This window comes from Canis lupus, chromosome 3 (genome assembly GCF_048164855.1).
Source record: "Canis lupus baileyi chromosome 3, mCanLup2.hap1, whole genome shotgun sequence".
In the NCBI taxonomy this organism is placed as follows: Eukaryota; Metazoa; Chordata; class Mammalia; order Carnivora; family Canidae; genus Canis; species Canis lupus.
In genome coordinates this window covers 21,600,432-21,619,728 of record NC_132840.1, presented here as the reverse complement: position 1 = coordinate 21,619,728, position 19,297 = coordinate 21,600,432, and the positions used below count along the sequence as shown (strand labels likewise).

The window sequence follows — 19,297 nt, the reverse complement described above, 5'->3', positions numbered from 1 at the left end:
GTATCCTAAGACTCCTATAAATCACATTTGGAATATATAAGGAGCTTCCCTTTCTCAGACCATGTGCTTCAGTTTGAGGTTTGGTGAAACACACAGGCTGAGTGTGCAGAGGGTGGTTCCAGTCCGTTCTGGCCTGCCCCACACAGCAGGGCAGCAAGTGCCACCCACCCTTCGTCTCTCCAACCCCCCATGTCCTCCCTCCCCCAACCAAAGGCCCCTAAGGCCTCCCTGCATGGGCTGCACTCTCCAGGAGCGCTTCCTGTGAGGGGGAACATTCCAGATCGTGCTGCCCAACATGGCAGCCGCCGGCCCCATGTGCTTGCTGAACGCTTGGAATGCAGCTAGTGTGGCCGAGGAACTGGGTTTCCACCTGCATTTCATTACGGGGCCATGTGAGGCTGGTGGCCTGACACTGTAGCTCTAGGGTGAAACCCTCACTGTTCAGTACCAGCCCTGTCCTGACAGCACGGTGGGCCCAGGCCAGCCCTGGGGACCAGTGGGTGTCATCAGGTGGAGGGAGGAGGGGTAACAGGGTCCCGAGGCGGGGACAGAAGCCCCGCGGGAGCAAATGCCAACGGGCCGGCCGCCCTGCTGCTGCAGTTAGGCTGCCCCAGAGGAGGGCCTTGTGAAGACTGGCAAAGCAATAACCCCAAACAAGTGCCTCAGTTTCCCCAACTGTAAGACCACATCCAGAGTGGTACCAAACCTAAGGCTGCTGCAGGTTTAAGCGAGTTCACACAAGCAAAGCACTTAGAGCACGGCTGGCTGCAGAGAACACGCCGTAACGTTGGCTGTGATCATGACTGACCCAGAGCCCCCGGCTCAGGCCTCCTGACACCCCCTCTGCCTCCAGGCATCTACCAGAACCAACTCCTTTCTGCCCCACAACACAAGGGAGAAGAACTTTCCCATTTAATGGATGGGAAGACACCAATGGGGAGCACAGAGAGGGTCAGGACCTGCCAAGGCCACACAGCTCCATCTGGCGGAGCCAGGATCCAATAGTCACTGACCTCACCCCATTCTACAGATGGGGAGATGGAGGCTGGGGTGGGCTAGGGGGGCGGCCTCAGTGGACACCCAGCCTCTGACTCCTGGACTCGGGCCTCTCAGGGAGGCTGCAGGCAGAGGGTTTGGGGGAGAAGCCTCTGGAAGGGCCGAGGAGGCAGGGTGGGAGAGGAGGCGCCGACAGCAGGCTGGGCTTCTGCCACCGGCTCCCATCCCTGCCTCTCACACCCGCCGCCTCGGGGGAGCCGGAAGCTGGCAGCACCAACTGTTGCCGCCGCCTCCCCCTCCCTGCCCATCTGCTCCTGTGCCGGGATCGGGGTGGGCGTCAGGCCCTTGCCCAGCCTGCCTGCTGCTGCCTCCACGGGGGCTGTCACCAGCCCGCCCCTCCTCCCGGGCCCGGGCGTCCCCAGGGGGCATGGTCCCCGAGGCCCTGTCGCCTCCCTGTCGCGTGCGTAATGGGCACGGCCATGTGCCCCTGGTGTGCCTGTGTTCCCTGAACCAGCTCCCGCCCACAGCCAGAGCCCCCTTCCCGTGTCCTCGCCTCCTCGGGTGTTCTGACCCCAGGGCCCGGTGTTCCAAGAGCCTCCCATTGCCAAGGCTTCCTGCTGTTCCAGAAACTTATCCTTGTCACCTGTCATGTGGCCTGATTTAGACTCACAGCGAGGTGGGGAGGGCCTTCGGAGAGGCCTTCCAGTCGGCCAACTTGTGACACTCGCTGCCAGACCTCCTGGGAGTTCAGGGGACCCCTCCCCGGGACAGTCATGCTGAGGGGCCACCTAAGAGACCGCAGAGCACATTGCGGACACCTGCGGTGTGCAGGGCACTGTGGGAGAGCAAGTGATCATCGCTGAGGGTCCACTCGCGTCCCGGCCTGGCCGGCCAAGCGGGCAAGGCTTGTGGGGCACCTGGGCTGAGGCGAGCATAGGGAGGGTCAAGGTGGCAGGCAAGGCTCCAGAGGGACACAAGATGGGTCCTCAGGGTTGCAGAGGGCAACCAGGACCCCCCCCCCAGCTCCCCCGACTTCTGACACCGCCCCCCTGGGAGGGCTCCATGCGGCTCCACCACTTCCTCGCTGTGTGACATCAGGCTAGTGACTTGGCCTGACCGCCAAGTCCACCACGGAGAAGAACAGTGCCCTCTTCTGGGGGGACTGCAAGGATCAGGGAGTAACACCTGGCACAGGCAAGTGCTCATTCCTGCCAGGCAGCGGGACAGTAGCAAGGTCCGAGTCCAGCCGCCTGGAACCTCCGTTGCTGCCCCACAAGCCCACGGCACCCGGCCCAGCCCCACCTCCCAGCCTTTGCACACATGGGTCCGTCTCCTGGGAAGACCCTTGCCTGCCCTCCTTTGCCACGTGGCTAACGTACACTCTTCCTCCAGGTCTCAATCCGTGCATCTGTGGCTCTGTAAAGGGAGTGGGTGCGCGTCCCTGGTGGAGCCTGCAGAGGGGCAGCTCCTGAGGGAGACCCCACCCTCCCCTGTCCAGGGCTTGTTAGGCTGTGGCTCTGCTGGATCTTGCAGGGGACAGCGACATCTAGTGGGCAGAGGACACTTCGCCCTGTCACCTCAGGAGCCCCCCTTCCCCCCACCTCCCGCCTCCGCAGAGCATCCCAAGTGCCCAAGCGAGCAGAGGCTCACCTTCCACAGGAGAACCAGGGCAGAAGGGCACCAGTAAGGCCAGCAGGTGCAGCGTGCTGCGGGCACCGCCAGGACTCGGTCCCCTCCCTTCTAGAATTCCTCCTGCCTCTTCCCGTGGGCAGCCGTGTTCCTGCGTGGCATATGCCCGCCATATGCTCTCCCTGTCACAGCATCTCAGCGGGCCCGCAAGCAGCCTGCTGGCGGGGGTGGGGGTGCCTCTGAGCTGGAGCTCGCCCCAACTGCTACAGTGAGCAAGCCGCGCAGGAGCTGCTCCGAGGAGTGCCAGCACCCCTGTGGGGGAGGCAGGCCTATAATCCCACATCACAGAAGCCAAGAGGCTCCAAGAGGCTGAGCAACTTGCTTGAGGGCACACAGCTTGCAGGGCAAACTGGGGGGCTGGGTGGGATGTTGCCCTGTGGCATTCTCTGATTGCTGGACGCCAGGCTTGTTCCCAGCTCTGCTGTGTGAGCCCCTCTCCAGGAGACCCTCCACGTCCTCCTCCCCTGTGAGAGCTTCAGGGCCCCTTGGAGACCACGGCCTGCTGGTCTCCTCCTGTTCTGACAACCCTAGCGGGAAATCTTCAGGGCACCCCTGGCCTGAAGTCTGAATGTGACCTTGCATCCCAAACTGGGCTCCCCAGAGCTCTGGGGTTCTGCAGACAGGCCTGCGGTCTGTCTGAGGGAGCTGACGAGGAGATAGACGGGGCAGAGGCTTGTCTCCTTAAACCACAAAGCGTCTAGAGCTGATTTCCTCGGTAAGCATATCAGTACACAAGTCCTAAGTGATGGGGGGAGGGGAGGAAGATTCTAGAGCTTTGCACCACGCAGGAGGTAATGCCGAGGAATAGCAGGCTAGCCCTGGGTGCTGAGGCAACTCCATGGAGCACTTTTACAGGCAACAGATGTTCACCGAATATCTACAAAGTACCAGGCAGGGTCACCGAACCCCACAGAACAGGGGTTAAGTCAGGGATCCGGAATCAGAATCTCTCGGTGGTGAGCCTGCCTCTGCCACCTGTCAGCTTGTGCGGCTGAGGTCAAGGAATCCACCTGCCTATGGCTCAGTTTCCTCCTCTCTAAATGGAACCAACGACAGCTCCTCTCTGGGAATGGCAGTGAGGGCCCAATGAATTAATGGACTGTGTTACTCTTCCAGGATTTATAACAAACTACCACACCCTGGGGGGCTTCAAACAACAGAAGTGGATTCTCTCACAGCCTGGAGACGATGGTAGGGGCAGGACCATGCTCCCTTGGAAGGTTCTAGAAGAGGACCCTGCCTTGCCTCCTCTTGCTTCTGATGGGGGCCAACCATCCCTGGCTTGGCTTGTGGCCACGAATTTCAGTTTCTGCCTCCGCCTTCTCGTGGCCCTCCCCCGTGTGCAGTTCTGGGTCCCAATTCCCCTCTTCCTATAAGGACACCAGTCACTGGATTTACAGCCACCCTAATCCAGTATGACCTCATTTTAACGAGTTACATCTGCAGAGATCGTCCTTCCCAAGAAGGTCACATTCTCTCAGGTTCCGGGTGAACATGTATTTAGGGAAACACTCTCCAGCCCCTACATACAGGGCTTGGAGTACAGCAGGCGCAGGCAGTGCTCCGGTGAACATAAGTATATTGATCCTAACCAAACACCTGAGACAGGTGACCTACGCCCACCCTTACAGATGCGGACAGCAAGGCATGGACAATGAGCTGTCCACCTGCCATCAGCCTCACAATGTGGGGCTCAGTTATGTCCTCTTCATTCTTGGGCATTTTGGGGGCTAATGCCCCCTTGGGCACCTATTGAGGCAGCCCGGGCATCATCCTCCATGGCCATCACCCGCTGCTCTGGAGGGAAGCCTATCCCAGGAGGCTTCTAGCCGACCGGGTCCCAGCACCAGCCTCTCCGGTCCTCTGGATCTCCCTTTGTAAAAGGAGAACACCCTAACATCAGAGGAGGAGGGCGTGGTCTCATGGTGGGTGTGGCCTAATGAGGGGTGCGGTCTCACGAGGGGGCGTGGCTTCACTGGAGGCTATAGTCCTTGGCACCTGAGTGTTCTTATTTCCACCTATTAAAACGAACACAGCAGTGTTATCCTGGTGTAGGTCAAATGCTGGACAAACGTTCACTGCTGGAGCAAGGGGCACGAAGCTCAACCTATGTTCCCATCAAAAGAGCACTGAGCCCCCTCTGTGCCAGACAGGTGGCAGTGCCTACATCACAGACAAGGTGAGGCCCCCAGGCAGGCCAGCTCTGCCCCTTGCCTGGCCGCACCTGCCAGGAAGGTGCAGGTGGGAAGCACAGCAGGAAGGTCACCAGGCCTCCTTCAAGGCTACCCCAGCTTTCTGCCTGGCTCTGAGTCAGGCTGACCAGGGATGGATGATCCTGGGCCCTGACACCTACTGAGCTTAGCGTCACAGGCCAAACAGCCAAGTCTGCCTCTACCAAGCTGGCTGACGTGTGCCAGGTCCTGAGCCAGGCACCAGAGCGAAGCTGATCTCCTGTGCGGGGGGTGGGGGGTGGGGGTGGGGAGCACAAGGCTGGCTAGCAGAGGGCCAGGTCACCAGTGTGGCCACCCACCGGTGTGTCCTGAGCACCTGCCACTGTCCTGGGCACTGGGACATGGTGGCTGACAAGCCCCTTACCCATAGGAACAAGCTATGTGACCCTTAGGTGTCACACGGACACCCTGTGAGACATGAGAATCCCGGACAGAGAGCAGGGGCAGGGCCTGGAGGAGATGTTAGGTAATCTGTTCCAAAAGAGTGTGGAGGCCTGGAGTCCCCGTGCCACCCAGCAATTCCACTCCTGGGAGTGCATCCATTAGAAACACAAAGCCAGGTCCACAAGAAACCTGCACACGCCTGGGTCATAGCATCGCCCAAAGTGGAAGCAGCCCAAATGCCCACTGGTGGGCACATCCACCCCATGAGACGCTACAATTTGACCCTGCCAGGCAGGAAGCGCTGACACACACTATGGCATGGATGAGCCCTGAAAATACCAAGGACACACGTTGTACGGCTCCATTTATACGTGACCTCCGGCAGAGGCAAACCCATGGGGAAAGAAAGCAGATTCGTGGTGGCCATGGCTGTGGGTAGGGAGAAGTAGGGAGAACTGCTCAGGGCAAGGGATTTGGGGGGTGATACAATGTTCTAGAATCAGTGGTGATGGCTGCATGTACCCGTGACTATCCTAACATCCACTGAACTCTCCACTTTAAATGGGTAAATTGTTATTAAAAATTGCACTTAAGGGGGTACCTGGGTGGCTCAGTCGGTTAAGACCTGCCTTCGGCTCAGGTCATGATCCCGGGGTCCTGGGATCAAGCCCCTCATCATGCTCTCTGCTCAGTGGGAAGTCGGCTTTTCCCTTTCCCTCTGCCTGCCACTCCCCATTTGTTCTCTCTCTCTCTCTCTCTCTCAAATAAATAAGTAAAATCTTTTAAAACCTGCACTTAGAATAGCACTTACAAAATGCATACTTTTCATGTATTGGAGTAATTTTGAAATTATTCAAATGAAAAGGAATGAATACATATTGTCTTATGATCAGAGCAGTAAAACAGGTGTGTGCAGCCACCCAGCTTCCATGGCAAGGTGGTTTTGCTGGTGTGGATGGGAAGGGTGTGGGAGGGGAGGTCTTGTCCAGGATCCCCAGGAGGCAGTGTGGGCTGGCCACTCTGTCTCCACCAGCCTGGCTTGCCAGTCCTGGGGTGGCCAAGATGCTCCCAAGGCTGCTTGTCTGTTAACGGTCAGTGGATCCTTGGGGGTCCAGGCCAAGAGGGGGCACACACCTGGAGGTGGGAGGGGGCTCTCCAGGCGCTTCTGCCGAGGACTGTGTGGCATCCTTGGATGGGAACCTACAGTAAGGGGTCTGAGCTCCTTCTGAAAGAAAGGCCTGCATTCTCTCTCTGCGGTGGGCAAGGACGAGGGGCACAGCCAAGGGCTCGAGCTGGCCTCAGCATGGTGACTGACGTAGTGATCCACACCACAGAGCGTGATGCATGTCCAGGTGGGCGCTGTCCCACAAGCACTACACACTCCCCGGCGGACTCCAGACCAGCCCAAGAGGAAGACTGGTACCATTTCTGTTCCAAAGATGGAGAAAGAGAGGCAGGGAGGGGTACCCAGGTACATGGATCTCAGCCCTAAAGCATCAGCAGCCGTGGTACCCATGACCCTGGCTGTCCACATGGAGGGGTCAGGGCGCTGTGCTGTGGGGGGCCGTCCGCCTGCCCTCCTGCCCAATCACAGCATGCATCTCAGTAGCTGCCCGGCACATGCCTCTGGGCCCAGCGCCGTGGGAAGCAGACCTCACTCAAAGCCAGGCCATGGGGCTATCAGAAAAACACCCTCTCCATGGCTATGATCGCTTCTACTCATGGGACACTCCTGACACCAAACGTGTGGCTCTTCCACACCACCAACCCTGCAGGCAGTGGACATGGGCTGGGCGCCCTGTGTTTAATTCCCTGTGACACCAATGACCAGAGTGAGCCCAGAGCTGCCGAGGAACGGCTCAGCTCCACGTGAGCATCCCGGCTCCAGACGTCTGTGCCTCTGACCAGCCGGACACTATGAACTGGGGGTTCCCACGATCCCCACCTCAGATGCAGTGACTTGCGAGTGGCTCCCAGAACCCAGGAACACAAGACTCACTAGTACTGGTTTACCGTTGAGGGTACAACTCCAGGACGGCCACAGGGAAGACCCACAGAGTCCCACTGGGTGGACAGCTGGGTAGTGGGAGCCCCACTCAGCCCCGGGCCCCAAGAGCCAGCCCGGATGCCCGCCTGCCCATGCACTGGCAGAAAGCCCGAAGCTCTGCTCTGAAGAGCTGTCATGTTGCTGAGTGACTCGTGCTGTGCGAGGTCCCTGTGCGCGGGCTGGCACTCTGCCTCAGTCTCCCAGTCTCGGAAGCAGGCTAGCTTGGGGCTGTTACCTACCTGAGGCCCATAACGTGCTTGGGGCCCAGCCTGGGCAGAGCACCTGGCAGAAGCTACCTCAGGCCCCCCGATGACCCCACATCGCTGGGTCCCATGCTTCCTTCTGTGGGGCCAAAGAAGGCTCTAAAGTGGGGGTTCCCTGTTGCCCCATGGGACCTAGAGAAGCAGCCCAGTGTGGGTGGGCTCTGGCCCTGATCCTCCCTCTGCAGCAGCTTTGCTTCTTCTGACTGGGTATCCGGGCTGCTGGAGACAATGAGATCTGAACAGATGCCACTGTCACTTACCCATCCATCATGCCTGGCTAAGGCAGGATGTCTCTCTGTACCTCCAGCTGGCTGGGCAAAACAGGGACTTTACTGATTCGGTAAGGAAAGAGTCTGGAGCACAAAAGCCTTCAGGCATGGCTGGATCCAGGGGCTCAAACACATCACCTGCTGGGAGGTGCCCAGAGAGGCAGACTGCCTCCTGTCTGAGTCCCTTCCTCCCCGCCCCCCCAGCCCTGAGTTCTTCAACATTGCTCTTGCTCTTGGCCATGCAGCACCTCCTCGAACCCTAATCGGAGGGGATGCTACGCACCCAGAGCCCACCAGGCTGTTCCAATGAAACCACCCCCAGCATTGAGCCTGTACCTTCTAGGACCCTCGACCCAGAGCCTGGCCCACCCTCCCCAAGGGAGGAGTTCCCATTGACCAGAAGCCTTCAGAGCAGGCTCGATGGAGGGAGATGGCACCAGGCAGAGCCGCCTCTCCCTGCTCGGTTCCAGCCAAGATAAGGCTCCCAAAGGATTAATGCTGGTGTGTAAATATTAGATACTTCTGTCTCCTTTGAGACCAGTTACACAGATCATGGTGGTTCCCCCAGGACTCTGCCTTCTACTTACTGTATCATCATTAACAGCCTATTAGGTAACAGCTGCTTGGAGAGTGAAAGAGAGAGAGGAAGAAAGAGAGAGAAAGAAGGAAAGAAAGAGGAAGGGAGGAAGGCAGAGGGGAAGGGGAGAGAGACAGGGAGGGGGGTAGGGAGAGGAGGCGGAGGGGAGGAGGCAGCTTGAGCTCTATAAGGAGACACCTGTCAGGGTCCCCTGCAGGACGCACTGCCAGAGCCAACCCCCCACCCCCACCCCCGCCACCCCGGTGGGCAGGCAGGCAGGCAGGCAGGGCTGGGGGCCACCAGGCAGGCCACAGGAAAGCCCTTCTAGGGGTGGAGCTGCTTCTACCGGGCCTTAGCCCCACAGCACCGAGTGATTTGTCCCCTGAGGTTTCCCAGAGCAGCAAGGTGAGCCCCGCCACCCAGAGGAGCCTGGGACCTTCCTGCAGAACGGCCTCCAGGCACCCGTCCAGCCTGGCAGCCAGGCCCGCAGTGCGTGCCCAGCACCATTCAAAAGAGAAAGGGGGCATTGGTATCTCCAGGACAGGGACAGACCAGCCCCTTCCCACATCCCCTGAGTCTGAGGAACAGTCCCACGGGGCAGCTCCACATGGAGGGTGAGTGACCAGCCTGCCTGAGGCCACCTGGCCAGGGAGTCCCAGGCTGGTGCTCAAGGCCAGTGACCCAAGGTCAGGGCTACACTCCTGCAGGAGCAGGAAGTCCTCTGCTGGAGGCTCAGGGACACAGCCCCCTGGGGGTGAGGGCCTGAGCCAGGCCCCAGAGGAGAAGGGTCCAGAAGCCACTGTGTGGTCAGCTGGGCCGGGAGCCCTGTGGTGTGTGGATGCCCCTCCCCAGCAGAGCCACCCCCCAGGGATCTCACTGCTTCTGAGCTGAGGTCCTATCTGCCCCAAGTCTGGGCCCCTCCGAGCTGCTGCAAGCGAGCTCACCATCGCTGTCCATTTGTCTGTACATCTAAGTAAACTGCAAATATTTCCTGAGCCCTCCCCGCCCACCAGGTGCTTTTCGAGGCAGCGGGGACAGCAGAGCACCACGGCAGACGCAGACCCGCCCACAGGGAGCAACGGACACCTGTGGTCAGGGATGCCTGGGTGACCGGGTGAAGGTTCAGCAGCCACCCCAAAGAGACAGGGAACAGCATTCCAGGCACTGGGAAGGGAGAGCACATAGGCCGAGGCGGGGGCTGACTCAGGGTGTGTGAGAAACGGGAGGAAGCCCCTGGTCCCCAAGGGTTTGGGGAGGGTGCGGCTCGCAGCGAGAGGCCTCCCAGGGCCCTGGGGTGAGGCTTTGGAGCTTCCTTCTATCCTAGGATGCCGGGGAGCTGCCTCAGGTCCCCGCAGAGGGTGGCCCGAACGGGCCCTCTACAAAGCTGCCTGGGGCTGCGTGAGGCGGACACAGCACTCAGGACTCCTGGAAGGAGGGCCGCCCCCCTCCCCACCGCCCCCTTCGGCCTTCAGAAGTGGCGACAGACACCCCCCAGGTCTGCTCCCCAGAGAGAGCCTTTCATCACTTCCAGGCTGCCCCGGGAGGTCCAGCGGGCGGCCGGTGCCCCAGAGCCCCCGCTGGGATTCGGGCTCCCTGGCCCTGCAAAGCATTTTATTTTTCCTCTTCTGGGGCTGGGAATAATTAGGTGACCGGGAACATAAATCACGGCCCGGCCCTGGACATCTGCTAATCACATCTGAGGATGGCTGAGGTAGGGGCAGGGGCGTCCTGCGGGGGGTCCACGCCCCCCTTGGCCGCCACGCTCCCAGGGAGGGCAGGGGCTCCCAGGTCCTCCCGACACACACCCACATGGACACTCAGGCACTCACACCCATACACACCCACCCACCCACACACACACAATCCTACCACCCAGGCACACATACACGCCTATTGACTCCCATACTCCCGCCACACAGCCACACACATCCTCACACACATGCTCCCACAATCCTACCACACAGGCACGTGCACACACATTCACGAGTACACTCATACTCCACATACACATCGACACAGATGCATACGTACACACACACGCACGTCGACTCCCACATCCACTCACACCCCACATCCCCACACATACACACACCCAACCCCGTGAGGAATGGGAAACTGCAGGTTTGGGGGTTTGGCGCCACCTAGGGTCCATCTCCTGGAACTGCCAGACTGGATGGGCTGACCCCAGGGCCACGCTGCTCACTCCCACGCTCACCCCCACCCCACTAACCACCCCACTAACCACCCCCTCCCTGCAGCCAGAGGAAGAAACTCCCTCCTACTAAAGACCCCAATCTGTGTCAGTTCGGGTACATATGCATATAAAAAGCACTGAATTAACTGGTAGTGGGAGGAAATGTAATGGCTATTTTAAGAAATAAATATTTAAAAAATTTAACATAACTGCTTTAAAATCAAGATTGAGGCATGTAACTTTACCTCAATAAATCCCACCAAAAGCCTCAAAAAGGAACCAGTTTCGAAGCCCCTTCTCAATGGAGAACAATAATGAGGTGGGGGCAGGGTTACTCTTGGCACCTGCTGGTGCCAGCCACGGTTGCGATGGGAAGCTTCCTTTTTCAAATACACTTACTCCTGCAAATTATGAAATAAATACTGGTGTAAGTATCGTGTGAGTGTGACTACGCCAAGGAAAGACGTGTTGCAGGACTCCTCACAACTATCATGAGGGAATTCACTTTTGTGTCCACCTTTCGAGGGGACACTGCATCCCAAGAGGATTCATGGAAGGTCCCAGTCACTCAGCTGAGCAGCAGAGCAGGGCTGAACCAGGGCTGTTCTCCAAATTCTATGCACTTTTATTTTTAAAAAGATTTATTTATTTGAGAGAGAGAGAGAAAGAGAGAGCATGCAAGAGAAAGCGCATGAGCTGGGGGAGGGGCAGAGGGAGAGGGAGCCCACCCTCTGGGGCTCAATCTCAGGACCCCGGGATCATGACCTGAGCCAAAGGCAGATGCTTCACTGACGGAGCCACCCAGGAGCCCCCGAAGCCTATACACTGACAGAAAACTGTCCCCCTACCCTCATCCCGTTTGTCCCTCCTGCTTCCAGGTGGTGCAATAGGGTCTGAGAGGTGCACTCTTCTCATGGCTGTCACCAGGGCTATCCATCCTGTCGCCTTGGGATTCTTCTCAGTGTGCTGTGACTCAGTTGGCCTTCAGTTTACACACTGAAGCTCCTCACACACCTGACCCTTTAGCTTTAGGAGTCCAGGCTGGACTCCCTGCGGCACCTCCTTACAAGCTCCGTCCAGCAGACACCTGGCCGCCAGGGACCCTGTGGCAACAGGACCCAGTGCAGGGCACAGCCCTATCAGCTCCACGCAGCTCAAATGCATGGCAACCTCCAAGCACCTGCCACCACAGACTTTCTGGGGCCTCCCTCCTCCTCCAAAGAGTGATGAATATAAGTGACACCCCAAGGGAAAATCAAAGTGACAGCAGCAGACACAGTCCTAGCAGCAAGACCATCAGGTCAGAGGGATGCACATCCCCACTGGGTGGAATCCCCATGGCCTTCCCGTGCGTCTCTCTCCTGAGGGGCGGGCGGCCGCTGGAAGCTGGAAGAGGAAACAGATTCCCCCTGGAGCCTCCAGAAGGAACCCACCCCACTGAAACCCTGACTCGAGTCCCATGAGACTGGTGTTGGACTTCTGGCTTTTGGATACGACTCTTCAGAAAGTATTAGGGCACGATTATGATTAAGGTAAGAAATGTGTGTGTATTTAAAAGCATTAAACCCACCCTCAGTGCCAGGACATTTGTGGGCACTTAGCAGCATGCAGCTGAGATGCGGGCAGCAGGGCGGCTGCAGGAGCACCAGCATGGTGGCACGCCAGGCCAGCCAGGACCAGGGCTGTGCTGGGGGGCGCGGGTGTTGTTGGGAGGGAAGGGGACCTGACTGACCTGGGGCTGCAGAGAACAGCTGGGAGAGACGAGCAGCCTTCTAGGGGCTGGCTCCCTCCCCGGCAGCCACCACAAAGGATGGGCAGGCTGCCCGGTCCAGGCCAGGAGGTGCCTGGGGAGGATGCCATAAGAAGGGTCTGGACCATCCTTAGTCCTAAAGGAGGGAGAGGGGGATAAAGCTGCTTTAGAGAGGGGGAGAGAATCCTTTGGGGCCTGGTTGCAAGCCCTACCACCTCCAGGAAGCCCTCCCTGACTACCATCTTCGCGGTCTCTGTACTTAAAGCAAGGGGTTGTGCATTCTTGCAGACCTCAGCTTGAACCCTTGTTCTGTCACTGATCAGCTGTGTGGCATATTCCTCTACAGCGGCACTGGAGGGGGGTGAGGTGCACGGGGTGCACACCAGATGAAAGGCACACTTCTTTCAGAGACTCCCTGACAAGCCCTCCCCAGGAGTGTGTAGTAAATGCTTAACAACCAGCTTCCGGAAACCACAAAAACAAAACCTCCAAAAAACAACTCTGATTCGTAGCATCTGCTCATTTCCATGGTATAAATACTCCCAGGGCAGCCGATTTCAAGCTCCTGACGGGACCCCGACAGGACAGTGCTCCATGTGGAGTCAGGAAGAGGTGTCCACGTTCGGGCCCCGGTGTGACGGGAGTGCCCCAGAGGCAGCGCGGGGACCACGGGTGAGATGACACCTGTGCACGCTGGGCGCTAGCCTGGGGCTGCTGCGCTGAAGCCCCCGGCACCCCGGGAGTGGGAACCATGAGCCCCGCGTGACCAATGCAGAGCAGGCTCAGAGACGGGAGGCCGCGAGCCCAAGGTCCACAGGGGCAGAGCGCCAGAGCCGGGTTCAAAGCCTGGTCTGTCTCCGAAGCGGAGAGCAAGGCTTATGACAGGTGCCCCGGGAAGCCGGGCACCGGCGTCCTCATGCATCCCGAGCTGGACTGAGAGGCTGCAGGACCTGGGCACCCAGGCGACAGCTCTGTACTAATAAGGCACTTCTCGGGCAGCCGGGGTGGCTCAGTGGTTTAGCGCCACCTTCAGCCCAGGGCGTGATCCTGGAGACCCGGGATCGAGTCCCACGTCGGGCTCCCTGCATGGAGCCTGCTTCTCCCTCTGCCTGTGTCTCTGCCTCTCTCTCTCTCTCTGTGTCTGTCATGAATGAATAAATAAAATCTTAAAAAAAAATTTAATAGGGCACTTCTCCAGGCACGTGGGTGGCCCCGTCGGCTAAGTGTCTGACTTGATTTCAGCTCAGGTCATGATTTCAAGGTTGTGGGGTCGAGCCCTGCTCCAGGCTCTGCACTCAGCACAAAGTCAGCTGGAGATTCTCTGTCTCTCTCCCCCTCTGCCCCTCCCCCTGCTCATGCACACATGGGGGCTCACTCTCTCTCTCTCTCTCAAAAAAAATAATAAAATAAAATAAAGTAAAATAAAATACAGAGCACTTTCCAAAAGTGAGCCAGGACGGTCCAAAGTAGGGTCAGAATATCTCATCTGCCATCTGCGTGGATGCGGGAAAGACCCGGCCCTCACCAACAGGAAGACTGTGGGATTCCTGCGGGGAAGTTCCTGTGGGATGGCACAGACTACACCCCAGGGGACACCGTGTGACTGGGATGGCGACCACAGCTGAGCACTGTAACCGTGTTAACTTGTTCATCTTCATGAGACCCAGTGAGGGCAAAACCCCTGCCCCTACTTTACAGATGAGGAAACTGAGGCTCAGACAGATCTGATGATTTGCAAAAATCCACCCAGAGAACTGATGGGTGGTGCCGTGGACCTCCTGACCTAATTTTCCCTCCAGCCTGTATCCCGCCCCCAGGCCACAGACTTGGGGCACAGTTAAGTGCACATGGTTCACCATCCCGCCTGGTGCTTAAGTAGAGATGGATGTCCCCTGTCAGCGGCAGTTTGAGACACAGGGCCGGTCCAGCCCTCCAGGGCTCCTTGTGTCCCTTCCCTCTTGCCAGGTCACATCGCTGCCCTGAGGAGCTGGCTCGCCTGTCCTGGCTCCCGTGGAACAGATTCTGGTGCACAGATCCTTGACCCCAGCCTCTTCCAGCCTAGAGGCCCCTCACTTTGGGATCTGGGATTTCAGGACCCAGCACTGGGGTGAAGGGCAGCTGTCTGCCATCTGCTGGGTCACAACAAATGGCAAAATCACAGACCCCAGCTTAACCCCCACCCCCACCCCTGCCAACACTGTCTGGAGGGGCCGGACTTATCCATTAGGAGCCCTCCTGGCTCGATCCCTCCCAACCCTCTTGGCCTCCCCTCCTTCTCTTGCACAGAGGTCACAACCTTCGGCGGGGAGATGCAGGCAGGGTTCAACGGCAAAAGGTCTGGCCCTGGAGATACGGGGCTGCTGGGAGGGCCTGTCCCTGAGCCTCAGCTCAGAGGCCCAAGGGAGCGGGAAGTGCTGGAGGGAATTCTCAGAGTGCCTCCACGTCCCTTCCAGTGGCTCATCCAGCATCCCCTTACCCACCTCTCCTGCACCCCCTCATCCATTTCTGCCTGCTTTGCTCACACTCCTTGTCTTGCCCATCTGTCCCCATGGAGGTAGTCACCTTGCTTCCTATCTCCGTATGAGTCCTGGTACGCCCAGCTCTGGTCATGGCACCCTCCTTGCTGCCCTCCAAAGTCTTCCCTCGATGTTGGTGCAAGAGCCACACTGCCTTCACCAGGCAGGGCCCTGCAGGGAGGGTCTCGCCAGCTGGGCACATAGTCGGTGTTCATTAGGTGTCTGTTTGACAAACCGAAAGAGTGTAGAAAATAGGAAGGAAGTGGGAAGCCAGGGTCCGGGAGAGGAACAGGCGTCTGCAAAGTGCTGACCAGGCTGGGGCCAACGGCTGGCCCCCACAACACCCAGGGGCCTGGGGCCATTAGGGAGAGCCAGCAGCCAGAGGCCCTCCCCTGATGGAGCTCTGACCCAAATCCTGCCTAATTCCTCCAAGGTGGGGGGAAGAGATGGAGCAAGAAGAAAGGCCAAGAAAAGCAGAGAGCCTTCCAGAGCCCCTTCCCAGGACGTGCTGAGGCAAGGGGCTGCTCTCACGCGTGCTCCAGATTCCACCAGCAGAACCAGGAGCCAAGCACTGAGGGAATCCCACCTATCCAGGGATGCCTGCCCGCCTGCCCAGGGCCCCCGTCTCCCACAGCATCCCCTCCAGGGCTGCACGGCATGGTGGGGTTGTGGAGGGCAGAGGGATGTCTCCAGAACACCACCTCCTTTGGATGACTGCCTCTGTGGGAGGCATGGTTCAGGAAGAAAAACAAACATGCACTTGGGGGGAGGGAGGAAGCAGGCAGCAGATGCTGGCAGGCGAGACATAGTGTCTGGAGGAGGTCAGGGCGAGCTGGCGGGTGGCTGGGCTGGAGGGTGGCCCCCCGGGTGCCCTGTGGCGCCAGGCCAGGGTCGGGCCCCTAGGCTCTTCCGCTTGGGCCTGGCAGGGAACCTGAGCAGAGAAAGTGTCTCTGGCGGGATGCCACCACCCAGGGGTCCTCGTGCACTCACAGCCAACACTCCTTGCCATCTTGGGTCTGACAGTACCAGTGGCTGGGTGGCCCAGCCCAGGACCCCAGGCCTCAGCTGCACAGCCCCCCATCCATTCCTGTCCACAGCCACTGCCTGTGGTCATGCCCTCGGCCATCCTCCCCCAGCACTCCTCCTTCATTCACCCGACTAGTCATTCTGGAGCTTCTAGGCCCCACTCAAGGCACTGGGATTACAGCAGTGGACAGGCCCATCTTGGTCAGCAGAGTTTCTACCCTTCACCCTCAATGGCTCCCCGCTACCTTCAGGACGGGGTGAACCCCACACACGCATTCAAAGCTGTTAACCTGGGCTGGAGCTCTCCTCTCTGGACTCCAGCACCCCCCAACCATCTGGACAGCACCCCACCCCACCCCCCATGGTGTGTGAGGTGCCCACGCCCGTGACCGTGACCCCTCCAAGCCTTTGCTGGGTCCCTCCCCTTGCCATCCTGTCCCCTCTATGCATGGCCCATTTTCACTGCTCTTTCAGGATATCTTCCTGGTCCCCTCTACCAGATACTAGCTTTAACTGAAGACCCCTGGTGTGAGATCTCCAGATGAGCACACTCAGGGGTGTATGCGTCACAGGAGATCTTGCTGGAGGGAGAAGGATGAGGGGCCTGAGGAAGGGGTGACAGGGGTAGCAGCCAGGCAGAGGTCCCAATGCAGGGGGTGGGGGAGCTGCCTGGTGGGGGCGGGAAGGTCACAGTTTGGAGGCTTTGCAGGTGGTGGGAATCACTCACTGATAGACCGCGGGGCCCTCTGTTCACAGCTGGAGAGGGAACTGTGGCCTGCGGTCCACAGACCTCTGTCCTCATGAACTTTCAAGAGCTCCCCATGGCCTGGCCACAAAGTCTTAAGATAGGCCAGGCGTTGGCCCTCAAAGTGGGCATTCACCATCCTCATGCTGGCCCATTACACCCCCATCTCCCCACAGGCCTGGGTACCCGCCGTTCTCTTGCTCCCAAATACCCCCCCCCTTTCTCCCCCTGACTGGCAGTCTTCAGCCCTCCTTATCCTCTCAGGGAGGCCCTCCTGTCCACCCCGCCCTCGGCTCTCTTCCAGGCCTGCAGCCACTCGTGTCTTCTTGGCACCTCGCCCCTCGAAGTAGGTACCCTGACCAGGCCAGGCACGGAGAATTTAGGCCACATGGCCAGGCCACACAGCTCTGAAGTGAGGGCCTGGGCTGGGGACAGGGCCACACTCCCGAGTGCCTTATGCAGCTTGGACTGTGCACGACATTCCTCACTGGACCCTTGCTCTGCCTTTCATTCCTCACTGTGGCCCTGGGCCCCAGACACCTAGCCCAGCCCCGCAGGCCCACCCCCTTGGGGGAGCAGAAACACTCAGCCCCGCAAGCCCGGCCGGGAGGATGTCACCCAAGGGACGTGACCAGGAACCTCTGTCGGCTTTATCAGACTTAGACCTTTTATGATTTTAACACCACAATCAGCATGGGCAGCCTCACTGGCCACACTGCGGGGGCCAGCTGCATGCCCCAGGGCTGCCGGGGCGGCTCCGTCCTCTCCCCTCCTGGGGTGCGGTGCGCGCGCAGATGGTCCCCCACGGCTCTCCAGGCACCGTGGGGAGAGGCCAGGCCCTGCCACCCTTTCCGGTGCTGGCCCGCCGCGGGCCTGCCCGGGAGCGCCTCCGACAGCCAGGGGAGGGAGGAGCCAGGAAATCCGGGTGGGGCGGCGCCCCCCCAGCCCCGGGCCAGGCGCCGGAGGGGGCGCCGGCTGCCCCCAGAAACGCGCTCCAGATGCGCGCGGCGCTGCCAGCATTCCTGGAAGGTAACGCCAGGCCGGCGGGGCGGGGGCGGGGGCGCAGCCCGCCGCCAGATGTGCAGGGCGCGCAGCTGCCCCCGGCTAATAAGGTCAGCTCCTGGCTCCGGCGAGCCGCGCACACCGGCCGCCTCCGCCCGCCCCGGCACCCGCCGCTGCGCTTCCTGGGGCGGGAGGGAGCCCCCATGGGGTCCGGGAGGGGCCGCCGGGCTAGCGGGGACGGGAGGTCAGGGAAGGAGCCGACACCCCCTTGGGGGAGCAGAAACACTCAGCACCCCCCAACACCCCCCTGAAAGGCGTGGGACCTCGAGGTGGGAGAGGCCAGAACCCCACCCCATTCAGTGGGAGCACCGCTGGGGGTGGGTGGCGGCATTGGGCTGGCTCAGATTTTCTCTCCTACTGGCTGTCTCCCTTCTGTGATTGAGAGGAGACCACGTGCTGCATCTGGGGTCCTGGCCCTAGGGAAGGGCATCATTCCGAGAGCCCCCTGGGTTGGGGATCCCCACCAGGGGCTGGGACTGCCCTGTCAGGAAGTGCAGCTGTGGGGAGCCTGGCGCTCCTAGGATTCCCTGTCCCCTCCCCCCAAGGGAACTCCTAACCCCCGCCCTAACCTCTCCCCTCCACCTCACCCCACCCTGGGAACACCCGGTCCCTCCACTGGGAGACATGAGGTCACCAGCCTGGGGTCGTGGGGGGCAGGGAGGACAGGCAGCCAGTGGGGGATCAGAGCCCAGATTCCGCTCCTCCCTGCCATCCAGGTCCCCGACAGGGCCAAGGGCAGGCCCCCCTCCTGCCCCCTCCTCTCTAGATAAAGGCGCCGGCAGCCGCCTTTGTTTCTCGGTGTAAACCGAGCCAGATGCGGTCTAATCCCCCAGCTGGGCTGGATTTGCTGGCGGCTTTGGCTCTAGAGCCTCCCAAACCCTCCAGCCCCGCCCTCCCGGCTGGCGTTTTCAGAGCTGCTGGGGGGTGGGGGCTGGGGGCGCTGGAAGCCTCAACCTTACCCTTCTCCTACCTGAGGGCCAAGGACAGAGTGAGGCCCCTAGCTTTGGGATCCTGTCCTCCTGGGGCCGGATAACCCTGGGTGACTCATGTGACTCAGAACCTTGGTTCTCTCATCTGTAAACTGGGCATAATGAGGACAAAACCCATAGGTCCCACAGCCCAGATACTGTTAGGATCTGGAATGGAATGGTGCTCACCTACCTGACCCACCGACAGTGCCCTGAGCCACAGTGTCCTGTCTAACCACACATCCCATCTCCAGGGCACAGAACAGTGGTGAGCAGAAATGGAGATGCCTATGGAACTCTACAGGCACACCTCATTCCTTCCAAGAACCAAGAACCCAAGGAGGCTGGTGCTAATATTAATCCCATTGCACAGCGGAAGAAGCTGAGGCCCAGAAAGCTCCCAAAGCCCATTAGAGACAAGATTAGTAAAACAGGGAAATGGCCCAGGTCACCCAGCAAGTGAGAGGCAGAGAACAGATGCCCCAGGGGCAAATGCAGGATGAGCCCTGGGAGGGCACCCTCTCAGCCTCTGCCAAGAATCCCTTGTAGCAGGAGGTGAGGTCTTCAAAGTGTGGTCTAA

The 19,297-nt window shown here is 59.7% G+C and overlaps 2 protein-coding genes across 6 annotated transcripts in view; both read right to left on the bottom strand.

Moving 5' to 3' along the window:
• Positions 1 to 19,297, bottom strand: part of GSE1 (Gse1 coiled-coil protein) — a 413,371-nt gene that overhangs the window by 344,171 nt on the left and 49,903 nt on the right. The window lies entirely within an intron of this gene.
• LOC140629996 (uncharacterized) overlaps positions 14,615 to 19,297 on the bottom strand; it is a 42,163-nt gene continuing 37,480 nt past the window's right edge. The window contains exon 4 of the transcript XR_012027779.1: positions 14,615 to 15,138. The gene's annotated coding sequence lies outside the window, so the exon portion shown is untranslated. The remainder of the gene's footprint in view (positions 15,139 to 19,297) is intronic.